Source organism: Vulpes lagopus, chromosome 18 (genome assembly GCF_018345385.1).
Source record: "Vulpes lagopus strain Blue_001 chromosome 18, ASM1834538v1, whole genome shotgun sequence".
Classification (NCBI taxonomy): domain Eukaryota; kingdom Metazoa; phylum Chordata; class Mammalia; order Carnivora; family Canidae; genus Vulpes; species Vulpes lagopus.
The window spans coordinates 30,382,693-30,395,688 of NC_054841.1; the positions used below are offsets into that span (position 1 = coordinate 30,382,693).

The 12,996-nt window shown below is 40.2% G+C and overlaps 1 protein-coding gene across 2 annotated transcripts in view; it reads right to left on the bottom strand.

Moving 5' to 3' along the window:
* Positions 1–12,776, bottom strand: part of RNF24 (ring finger protein 24) — a 78,797-nt gene extending 66,021 nt beyond the window's left edge. For both annotated transcript variants that reach the window (XM_041732338.1, XM_041732339.1), the window contains exon 1: positions 12,522–12,776. The gene's annotated coding sequence lies outside the window, so the exon portion shown is untranslated. The remainder of the gene's footprint in view (positions 1–12,521) is intronic.
* Positions 12,777–12,996: the final 220 nt, after the last annotated feature.

Genomic DNA, 12,996 nt, shown 5'->3' on the forward strand with positions numbered 1-12,996 from the left:
TCCTAATCTAATACTCTTTCCTCTCCACTACTTGATTCTAGTCTGTAACAGGCTTTCACATATACACCTTTAACTTTCAGAGAACTGGGGTCCATATTCTTAATTGTAAAAGAAAAGCAATCATTCACATTTTGCTATAGTACTCAGAATTTCATTGTAAAATTCATGAAAATGAAAGATTCTCAATTCTTTTTATTCTGATTCCAACTCACTATCTTTTACCAAGAACATTATATTATGAAAGTACTTGACAGTCTCTCACACAAAGCATATTTCAGAATAACCTCAAACGGCCGTACTTGATGAGGTAGTCTTCTTTACAGAATTCCTGTTAATAAATGTGGAAGAGATAATAATTTCACCATTCTGGCACAATGGATGAAATGTTTGATACTGACATGACCATCAGTGGGGTCTTGTAGCATTACAAGTGGCATAGCCAGATACAGCAGGCCTCTGGATATGATATAATATTAGCCACCTCCTAAACATTCTTGCCAAAACACTGAGGTCTGATTTTAGTCAGGCCCCTAGAACTAACTTCCATTTGTAAGACATACAGGGAATAGATCATCAATACACTGACACCAAGACGAAACAGATAAATCTCAAATGTGAGAAATTCATAGGGCAAATGACCCAGTTCCTATAACTAGTCCATGACACATCTAAAAAGGTGGGGAGAGAGGATGAGAAGAGGAACTGCCCTAGATCATATTAGACATGAGAGACAAAATGATCAAATATGGTTCAGAAACTTTGAATCCTGGTGTGCATAAGACATCTCTAAAAAAAGATATTCTTGAGACAATGAAGCAAACCTGAATTCGGTCTAATAGATGACACCAGGGAATAAATGTTAATTTTAGGTGTGAGAATGGCATTTTGGTTCTATAATATCTTTACTTTTTTTTTTTTAGAGATGCATTTAGAAATGTATCAGGATACCTATACTGAAATGCTAGAGATTTGCTTCAAAATACCTTAACAAATGAAGGTGAAAGAAAATAGGATAAATGAAACCAATGTGGCAAAACCTTGATAACAGTTGAACACCTAAGTGATGGGCATATGGAAGTGTGTTGTACTATCTACTTTTCAGTGTATTTATAACTTTTTATAATAAATAAATGAAAAAGAAGAATCTCACTAGCAGAGAAGCCTGAATAACAACAGTACAGGTAAACTTATCAAGTAATACTAATCTAAAGGAGAAAATAAATGGATCAATAAAAAAAAAATCAATGGTAGTTGATAATTTAGAAATTGAGTGATATAGAAAAACACTGATTTTCTCCCTGTATCATATGGTCAGTGCTATAGATCGAATGCTTGTATCTCCCAACCCTCAATTCATATATTGAAACCTAATCCCCAATGTGATGGTATCTGAGGATGAAGCTCTCATGATTCGGATTAGTGCCCTTATAAAAGAGGCCCAGATAGCTCCCTTACCCTTATCTACTACATGATGACAAAGCAAAAAGATAGTGAAAAGTACAATTTATGCAGTAGGAAGTGGGTTCTCACTACACACTGAATCTGCTGGTGCCTTGATCTTGAACTTTTCAGTATTCAGGACTGTGAGAAATTTCTGTTGTTTATAAGACACCAAGGCTAGGGTATTTTGTTATAGCAAACTAAATGGACAAAGACGTTCAAACAGCTATGTAATATATTGTTTTATTCCTGAAGTAGATTATTCCACTGAAAACCCACAGCAGAGAACAAGCAGTTTTATAGAATACATTAAAAAAAAATAAAAACTTTTAAGAACGCAGCTGTTGGTTTCCTCTCCTCAGAATTGTGTCATGCTTTTATATAATTCTGGAGTTCTAAATGGTAGTGAATTGAAATAGAGAAAATTGAGACACAAAACAGAAGTCGCAGCTGCATTTTGAACTGAATGTTGTGAATTTTTCCTTTTGTGTAATCATTTGATCACTTTCCTAAGAACCCTGGACCTACTTCACATCTCTCCTGAAATAGTATTTTAACTTTTAGTATGCAACATTCATCACATATTCCACTGCAGTGCTGACTAAGGCTCTTTGGAGTTCTATTTTATTATCTTCCAAGTAGTTCAAGGTAAACCGAACAGAAAATCAATAATGTCCCAAAAACACCTTCAAAGCATAAAACGCTTCATTTCTAATACAACAATGGTTCTCAATCTATATTTAGCATTATGAATCCCTCTGAAAATCTTTTTATAGAAAGAAAAATGTAATTTTTTTCCCAAAAGTTTTATCATAGCTCAGAAGGCCCCTATTAGAAACCTTTGTAATATAGGGATGCCTGGGTGGCTCTGTGGTTGAGGGTCTGCTTTCTGCTCAGGTTGTGATCCCTAAGTCCTGGGATCGAGTCCCGCATCAGGCTTCCCACAGGGACCCCGCTTCTCCCTCTGCCTATGTCTCTGCCTCTCTGTGTCTCTCATGAATAAATAAATAAAATCTTAAAAACAGAAAAGAAACCATTGTAATATAGTGTTCTGGACAAGCAACTCTAAACAAAGTACAAATTCCTCAACTCAACACTAAAGGCCTCCCGTGAATAGCTCAGACTTTTCAACCTCATTCGTTACTATTTCTCTAAGCACCACACTTTAGTCAAATGCATTAGTTACGGTTCCCTGAATATGCCTCACTATCTTTGTTCTGGGTATTTCCACTATCTGCACATTCCAGGCTATTACAACTCTATTCTTCATGATCTGTCATTAGCAATACAACTTCCATGAAATCTTCCTTGATTCCCTAAACCTTCCTCTAAACTTGTCTTCTATCCTATACTTCCAATATCTTTCCCCATTTTGTATCATGGTCTATACCAAAAGCTCGTCTAATCTGGGATTCTGTGTGATACAGCAGTGGAAATGAAAATTATCACCAAAGTAGTTCTTACTCCTGGTAGTGGGCTTAATGGTGGCCCCCCAAAAGGTATGTCCACATCTTTACCTGAAGAACCTGTGAATATGACCATATCTGGAAAAAGGGTCTTTGCAGATATAATTAAGTTACGAATCTGGAGATGAGATCATTTTGGATTATCTGGGTGGACCCAAACTCCAATGACAGTGTCTTTACAGGAGAAAGAAGAAAAGGCTATTTGAAGAGAGAAGCAGAGATTAGAATTATGTAACCACAAACCAAAGAATGTGTTCCACCAAAAGCTGGAAGAAGGAAGGATTCTATCCAGCAGTCTTTGGAGGTAATGCAGCAGCCTTGTGACACTATTTGATTTCAGACTTCTGGCCTCCAGAACTGTGAAAGAATAAATTTCTGTTGTCGTAGGCCACCAATTTTGTTGTGATATGTTGTGACAACACTAGGATACTATATAGGAAATTATTTTTATTTACTTCATTTTTTGTTTATTGCAGTTGTTCTGAAATGGCTAATTATTTAAAGAGCATCAGAGAAGATTTAAAAATATGTAGAGCCTCCCCAAATCTCTATTGATTCTATTTTCTGCAACAGTCTCTGAATTTCCTTTATCAATAGTCTTCTGAAAGTGCCAGTGCAGGATAGATAGCATCTGATTAAGAAAGAGCTATATTCCTGTGAAGCTTACATCACCAACTGCAACATGTGGTGGATTGGAGGATGAAAGCCCAGGTTCTAAATCCAGCTTCTGACTTTGTGAACCTGAACAGGATACACTTCTTTGACCTTTTATCATCTATAAACAATTCATTGAGGGCTGCTGTAAGAAGTAAATAAACAATGCATGTGAAGCTAATGTGAAGGATGATTTTCCGGGTATAATATTGTCCCTGGCTTTTGATATACTGTTATTTGATTTTTAAAAAATCATTCTCAGTCCCACAAAAATTCATTCTGGCCTCTTTTTAGGGACAAGAAGTTTAAGTAAAAACTTTAATTATAGCCAAGCAGGAGATTTCTAGCATATTTCTGAAGTCTGCAATTTCTTTTGCGCTAAAGGAAAAGAATGAAAGCCTACAACTTTGATTTCCCTTCCCACCCATTTCCTATAAACTACATTAGCTCATACTTTGGTGTTTCATTATCTGCCAAGCTTTTTCAGTTCACGATGAAGAGCCTATTTGGATAGGACACCTAGATTCTATTTGAAGTTTATACCACTGAGAATTTCTCATGCTCAGAGTTGGGAGAGAACCAAAAAGAAGTTCATAATTTTTTGGTTTGCCTATAGGAACTTAATGAACATAGATATTCAATCTCCAAATTTGAAAAAAGAATTGAAAGTAACATAAAGCATACTGACTGCGGCAAAATTATTACTTTTTAGAATTCAATAAGCATTATCATCAAATGAACTGAACACTTACATAATGCCATATTTGCACTTTTTTTGTTCTCAGTTAAATTATTCCGACATTAAGTTTACTAATGGAAGAACTGTAATGATCCAAACACCTACCTAGTTGGAAAAACCTAAATAACAGACAAAATGAGACACAGATTTTAAGGCAACACACATAATTAACCTTCCACAGGAGCCTATAGTTTATATAGAAGCAAGCTTTATGACAGGATGATAATTTACTAACCTGAATGACCAAAACTTTTGAAGATGACAATGAAAAGAAAAGGCAAACTTCCCTTTAAGCAAAGTCAACAAAAAAAGGAACTTGGAAAGCGGGTAAACTGGAGGTTATTTACAATATAAAAACATTCACTATAATTACTTTAGTAGTAAGCAACCCTAATACACCAAACACACTAAATGCATAAAAATTCAAGTTGCATTTCACTTTTTCAGAGAAAATTTACAACTTAAGGTGAGGTTCACTTGTAATGGTATCTAAAAAGTGGCTTTCTTTCCTTGCCACTCAGGCTTGCTCCAACTGTCTGGAGTACCATGGAGGCACAGAGCAACTCTCTGGCATTACACTGTTCTCAGGGCAGATGGAGGGCCCAGGCTGGTTTTCCCAGGAATGGCTAACCAAAAGTAAGGCCACTGGCCAGCTACTCCTGGGCCAGCTGGCATGGAACAAAGTGTCTGGTTCCTACCTCCAGAGCAGAGGAAACTCAGCCAGCTGGCTTTCGATGGACCGCACTAGTTGGAGTGCTCACAATTCCTTTCAAACCATCTGGCATTCTTTTCGAACCCTCAATTTACCCAGCACTACACTCTGATGTCTGAAATGCTCAGATAATTGGAGGAATCCCCACTGCCTACCTAGATAAGAAAAGAAAGAGGAAGAATAACTAAGTCAATTACTTCAAGAAATAATTTCTAAAGTTAAAAGTTGCTCTCAATTTTAGATTGTGTATTATCTACCTTAAAATCTAAACTATTCCCATGATTATTAAGCAAACTTTCAAAACAAAGATCAAGCCAAATAATAAGGAAATAGGCTTAAACAGAAATGTTTAGCATGTCTAACATGTAGCAAAGTTGTAAGAACTCTTTAAGGCTTATAGGACATGATTCTCACTACTCCGAACTTCTACAGAGCCTGTCTGTATCCTTCAAGTGGCCCTAAAAGTGGACTTTGTATTGCTACATATACTTATCTTACCAGCCAATTAGCAAGTGAAGACAACAGTATCTTCCAGATGCTTTTTTTTTCTTATAGCTAATTAAAAACCTGTTAATGATAATATTGGGTGCTTTAAAAGTTCCATTTCTAGAAGTAAGAAAACTTAATCTGGAATAACATGAAGAAAGGATCTTTCCTCCATGCAAGCCAAATAAAGAACAAGACTTGGCTTGACATTAACAATATTTTATCAAGTGGTCAAAATGATTTATCAAGTGACCAAACTGTTGGGAAGTGCTACAGGGTGCTCATCTGTCATGATTCCTGGGTCACTCAGTCAGGTAAGCATCAGACTCTTGATTTGGGTTCAGGTCATGATCTCAGGATTGGACTCCACATTGGGCTCTATGCCAAGTGTGGAGTCTGTGTAGGATTCTCCCTCTCCCTCTGCCCCTCCTCACTTCCCTCTCTTAAAAAAAGGGGGGGGGGGGAGTTCATCTGTCAATTGCTGATCGTTTTACTAATCTAACACATGGGATTAGAAAAAAACACAAAACAGGTGAGTTGCATTTATAGCCAATAGACTTTATAAGATAGAAGTACTCTGAGCAAAATTGAATATTAGTAACTGGAGAAGGCTAATATAAAGAATAACTATACTTTTAATTTTCACTGCCCCCATGCCAAGTACGGACTTTAGCATTTTACTTATTATTTCATTTCATCTACACAACAAACATAGGATGTGGGTACTATTATTTCTATCTTGCAAATGAAGAAACAGAGTCTTCAGGAAATCCCTCCAAAGTCACATGGTTAAATTACAACAGCTGGAATTCAATTCCAAGCAGTCTTGCTCCAAGAATCCAGTGCAAAACTGCCTGTGTTGTTATACTTATGAAAGAATGAAATGTAATATAGGGAAAAATTCTAACATTAATATAGTCTTTGTAATTTATTCAACTCTTAGCGAAAAGTATAATTACAGGCCCCTGGGTGGCTCAGTCGGTTAAGTGCCTGACTCTTGATTTTGGCTCAAGACACGAACTCAGGGTTCTGGGATAGAGCACCTCCATGCGGGTGGCAGGGGGTGCATATTCGGCAAGAGTCTGCTTGAGATTCTTGCCCTCTGCCCCTCTCTCCATTCATGCTTGCTCATGTTTTTTTTTTTTTTCTCTCTCTCTCTCAAATAAAGAAATCTTTTTAAGTGGTAATTTAAAAAATTAAACACTGATTTTCTTGTCAGACATTTTTAAAAAGAGCTATTCTGCCAGATTAAAAATGTCCATTTTGCCCCCTTTTGCCCATATACTGAATAGATATGGTGCTTGTTTGCTATTCTAAGGGACACAGGTAAACAGGACAGATGGAAGTCCTTGCTGTCTTGGAGCTGATGTTCTAGTGGGGGTAAGACGCACAAAAAATCAGTTAATGACAGAATTTCAGAGAGTGATACATTTTGCAGAGGAAACAGGAAGGAAATGTGTATTTCTCTTTTAAGACATTTAACCATAAAGGTAAATAAAGGGGATGGATGGGAGGTCAGGGGGAAGTTGTTTTTAATTTTGTTGTAATTTTAAAAATGATTTGTTTTAAAACGTTATTTGTTTGTTTATTTATTTATTTGAGAGAGAGTGCGCACAAGCAGGGGGAGTGGCAGGCAGAAGGAGAGGGAGAAGAAGGCTCCCACTAAGCAGGGAGCCTGATTTGGGGCTCCATTCCATGGGACCATGACCCGAACCAAAGGCAACCTGCTGAGCCACTCAGGTGCTCCTTTATTTTTAAAGATGGCCAGTATCAGTACATATGTGTATGCTGACATGGATGGTGCCCTGGAGAGCTGCTGATGATGCAAAAGAGAGACAAATTCAGGAGTCAAGTCCTTGACTAGGTATGAGGAGGAATATAAAATGGAGGGAAGCTGCCTCTGATAGGAAGAAAACATAAAACATGGGCAGTAAGGAAGGTGGATTCCTAGATTTGATGAGAAGTTGACTGGTACCTTGTCCAATCACTTCTAAACCTCAATGAAATATGAAGCCTGCTTATCTGCATGGGAAAGTGTGGGCTGCTCATGAGTTTAAGGAGTGGAAAGAAATTACTAAATAGTTACAGACAAAAATATTAGGAATCTGATAGCTTTCCTGGATAGTGCTGTGAGTCCACTTCATATTTCTGGTCATGACTCTGAAGCTTCTCTAATATCCAACCACTTATGTGCATTCATGGAAAAACCAGATGAGAGACAAAACAGCTGTAAATAGAAAAAAAAAATCATGGCTTAAAAAAAAAATGTATCCATGTCACAGTCACTAACAATGTTCAATCAAGCTATGGCCCATGTAGCCCCATTTGTCTCCACCATCTCACAAAAAATTCTTATAAATCATATATTTGTCATACTTAGTCATGACATATTTAGTCATGAAGCTTAAATATTTCTCCCTCCCCCCAAAAATTATTTCTTTTTGTTCATGAATGCTTCTGCCACTATTATAAGGTAGATTTTTAAAAATGCATCTGATAGTCTTCTTATACATTCCAGAGGTGACTGCATTTCATTGCTTGAAGAAACTTTCTCTGTGTTAACTGAGATCCTAAAACAGAAAGATCCTAAAAATCTTCCAGGGTAGGAGAAAAATAGGAATGGGGATTAGGCTTGGATTGGAGCAGCGCCTTCAAAAGAGGGACACTTCTTTTCAATCTAGAATTCAATATTTAGCTTAACCACTATTTAAGTGTGAGGGTTAAATGAAGACATTTCCAGATATGCAACTTCTGAATTCAGGAAGAATTTCAGTTTATATGTGCCCTGTAAAACAGAATAAGGAAGACATAGGATTCAGGAAATAAAGGATCCAACATAGGAGGAAGGCAAAAAGAATTCCCAAGATGACGACAAAGGAAGTCCTAGATAATAGGCAGAAAAAAAATGAAAACAGATTACCTGAAAATACTGAAAGATTATCAGTTCTGTCAGAATTTGAGGATGAATCAGTGATTGGTGCAAAGAAAACTAAGCAAATGAAAAACAAAAGAGGTAATTAATTTAGAGAAACAAAAGTTGTACAAGACAGAAAATGCGGGATGCCGGCGTGGCTCAGTGGTTGAGTGTCTACTTTCAGCTCAGGGCATGATCCTGGAGTACCAGGATCGATTCCTAAATCAGCCTCCTTGCATGGAGACTGCTTCTCCTTCTGCCTGTGTCTCTGCCTTTCTCTCTCTGTGTCTCTCATAAATAAATAAATAAAATCTTAAAAAAAAAAAAAAGACAGAAAATGTAATACTAGTACTCTATATGGGTCATCTGCGAGTACCAGGTACATTGTCACAGTCCTATAAATACTGAATACTGATTTGACTCTGAACTGCAGTTATGAGTGGGGCATGGAAGGATGGTTATGTAGGACAACCAAGTCCTCAACTTCCAAAATAGAAGTCCATAGGTGATGTTCAAAGATGGAAAATCAAGAAATAAGCTTATACATTAAGAACAAAGTAAATATAAAGGTACATACTCTCTGCAGAGAGTTGAAAGTAGCTCAACATTCTGAAATTGCTGATTTTTTTTACTACTCCCCAATTTAGGGCAGCCCCGGTGGCGCAGCGGTTTAGTGCCGCCTGCAGCCCAGCTCGATGTGTGATCCTGGAGACGGGGGATCGAGTCCCACATCAGGCTCCCTGCATGGAGCTTGCTTCTCCCTCTGCCTGTGTCTCTGCCCCGCCCCCCTGAATAAATAAATAAATAAATAAATAAATAAATAAATAAACTACTCCCCAATTTAAAATATGGCAATTTCATATAGCTTAATACATTATAACATTATTGATTTTAGAATAAGCTGCCATTTGACACAAAAAACAGTTGAAAATGCTCAACAGAAAAAAACCCTCTACTTTTTGTTATCAGACATTGTTGGGGGAATAATATATTGCAGTTTGAAGTAACAAAGTGTTACCACGCATTCTATCACCATCACTGGCATAACAATATTAGTATTGCTAATATAAAGGATATACTTACTACTAAGACAGCAGTTAATTTAATCTATCTTCATGATACAGAAATTACTTTAGAATTTTTCTTCAAACATGATACTACAGAAATGCTAAACTATGGGTTGGTAAAGATTTTGATTAACAGAATGCTGACTAAAAAGGCCAGGATGTTTTTAAGTTCCTTTCTTGATACTAGCTAAGTCACTCTTGCAAAATAAAGTTCCACAATACTGCAGTACTATGCAAGCCTGTTTCAGTGATTATTCCGGTTATACTACTGTTTATCTAAGACTTCCTCTTATGGTTTGTTTTAAGGGAATTCGTAAAAAAAAAATCTCATGCAGGCAGTTATAAGGCATTGGGGTTGCTTCGATATTAGTGACACTAGTTAATGAAGCCCTTGTTTTTAAGTTAACTTATTTTGAGTTCATTGACATTAAAATTTTATTTAAATTCTACATCATAAAACCAAAAGTTATCCAAATTGAAAAACCCACCTTTACTAATTTTGACTTTTACAAAAAAAGAATTTGACTATGCTAACATAAAACTTGTACCAAGAATAATATATCCCTATCCAGCCAATGGAAAATTTCCCCTTCAAATTAAAAGCAAATGTTTTTAATAGAGGAACACTCATAAACAGATGCTGTGGAAGACTGCTTAGTTTGGATTTCATTTTGCACTAAAAATTACCAGGAATTAAAAAACATGTGATTAAAAAATAATCTTAAAGAGAATCTTAAAACTGGATCAATTATTCTTATCACCCAATAAGATCCTCTTAATTTTACCATCACTATTTTCAATAAAAGATCAGAATAAGGGGATCCCTGGGTGGCGCAGCGGTTTGGCGCCTGCCTTTGGCCCAGGGCGCGATCCTGGAGACCTGGTATTGAATCCCACGTCAGGCTCCCGGTGCATGGAGCCTGCTTCTCCCTCTGCCTCTCTCTCTCTCTCTCTCTCTCTCTCTCTCTCTCTCTCTATGTCTATCATAAATAAATAAATAAACCTTTAAAAAAAATCAGAATAAAAATCTATTTTGGAAATGGGTTCCTTTTTTTTTTTTTTTTAAAGATTTTATTTATTTATTCATGAGATACACAGAGAGGGAGAGAGAGAGGCAGAGACACAGGCAGAGGAAGAAACAGGCTCCATGCAGGGAGCCCAATGTGGGACTTCCCGGGTCTTCAGGATCATGCCCTGGGCCGAAGGTAGGTGCTAAACCGCTGAGCCATCCAGGCGTCCCTGGAAATGGGTTTCTTATAAACAAGTTTAGCTAATTTCCTATCACTGCAAAATTAAAAGGGTAAAAAAAAAAAAAAAAAAAAACTGAAAGTGCAACCAACAATATTTTAAAATTTATAAAATCTGGTCTAGGGCAGCCCCAGTAGCTCAGCGGTTTAGTGCCGCCTTTGGCCCGGGGCCTGATCCTGGAGACCCGGGATCGAGTCCCACATCGGGGTCCCTGCATGGAGCCTGCTTCTCCCTCTGCCTGTGTCTCTGTTTCTCTTCTCTCTGTCTCTCATGAATAAAAAAAATCTTTAAAAAAAATAAAAAAAAATTAAATCTGGTCTAAAAAGAGAAAAAGGTCCAAATGAAATACCACAGAATAACTGGTACTATTACAAATGCCTCCTTTTAATTGGTCTGCATCAACTGTAACTCTTCATAACTTTACCAAGACAACAAACTCAGGCAGTCCAACCCCTGGAACCAAAGTCTGTGGGAACCTGCAGAGCTTCCTTCTCTCTCGGGGATGAGGACAAGGATAAAAGGTGTTCTGTTTTCCAGTAGTCCTGTAAGAGGAGCCATTGAGCTGGGCCACACAACCAGACAACAGAGCACAGGAAAATTTAGATCAAAGCAAGGACGCATGCCAGGGTAATATGCAATAAAACCCTTTGCCAAAGCACTCAGAAGAAAAAAGCAAGGAGGTGGAGAGAACCTGCTGGACCACCTTCTTAACAGGGAGACGGAGAAACAAAATCTGCTTCTACTGAGGAGCTGAGAAGACAGCGTCCTAGATACATCGGAGTATTTCAGTAGACGTGTATATGGGTAAATGGACATATTACCAATGAACTAAACCCAGAAAGCAGTGTCCTGTGTGTTCTGGAGTATTCCCCCCCACACACACACATATATTACCTAAACCCCAAAAAGTAAAGTGTTCTAGGTATACAGATATATTGAGAATATGAATTTCCAACGAACACATAAAAACATTCATTTTCAATCAACAAGACGCACTGGTTTTACAGTAAGAAACAAAATATTGTTTGAAAGAATATCAGGGACAGAATTGGGTGAAGGTCTGATAAAGTAATATCTCTTTTTCTTCATATCCTTTTTAATGATCTCGGATTCTGTCATATCATAGGGGAGGACGGACGGACACACACACACAATTAGGTCTCCGGAAACAAAGGAGGGTCCTTAATTCCCCGGTTTGGGGACGCACACACGCCCCCCGCCCACAGATAGGGGCCACCACCTGACTTTAATGAGTAAGCTGAGGCGATAGGTCTCACCCCAGCCCACAGCCCTACACAGTGACAAACGGGCACGAGACAAACGCCACAAAGAAAGGGGAGGGGCAGGTGGGGACCAGGAAAACACTGCCACGCCGCGCCCCCAAGGCGCGTTCTCAACCGCAGCGCGGAGGCAGCCGTCCTCGCCATCCTCGTCCTCGCTTCCCGGCTTATCCAAACCGCCTCCCCAGCCCGGGGGCCGACGCCGGGCACGGGCGCGCGGGGCGCCGCGAGCCTTCCCTCTGTGACCTCCCGGTGACAGCCGCGCGCCGCCCTTTGTGAGGGACTGAGCCTCCGGTCCTGGTGGACTCCCCCTCCCGCGTCCCTCCCGGCCTGGGCCGCGGTCCCACCCCTCCTCGTCCCCGCCGAAACGCCCGGAGTGTGAATGGGGGAGGCCGGCGCGGGCCCACGGTCTCCTCAGCATCCCAAGCCCGGAGCCGCCCGGTCCCCTAAGCCTCAGGCGGGGGGGCGGGGGGGGGCAAGTGCCCCCGGCGCCCCGCCCTCGCACCCTCACTTACTCGGGCGCGCCGGCTGTGGCGGCGGGCGTGCGGGACCGTCAGCGCCGGGCGGCAGAAGGAAGGCTGCGGAGGGCGAGCGTCGGTCGGGACCGAGCGCGGCTGAGGTGGCGGCGGCGGACTGCGCTCGGCGGCCCCCGACGAGGGGCGGGCCCGGCGGGGGAGGGGCGGGCGCCGCGCCTCTCATTCATGCAGCGGGGGCGGGGTGAGGGACCCGGATGCCCGGGCAGCTCCCGCCCACCCAGCTGAGGGTGCCTTGCCGTCAGAGTCTGCAGTGCGCAGGCGCGGCGCTCGGTGGCCAGGCCTGGTTCCGCCCCGCCCCCTAGGGGCGGGGGAACGGTTCCACCCGCTGAGCTGCAGCGGTGAGATGACTCCCTCGTCTGTTTAGTATTTTGACATGTATATGAACATTTTTTTTTTTTTAAGTGAGAGTCTGGGACGCTACCTCCCTCCTAGAACCCAGCCTCCCAATCTCCGA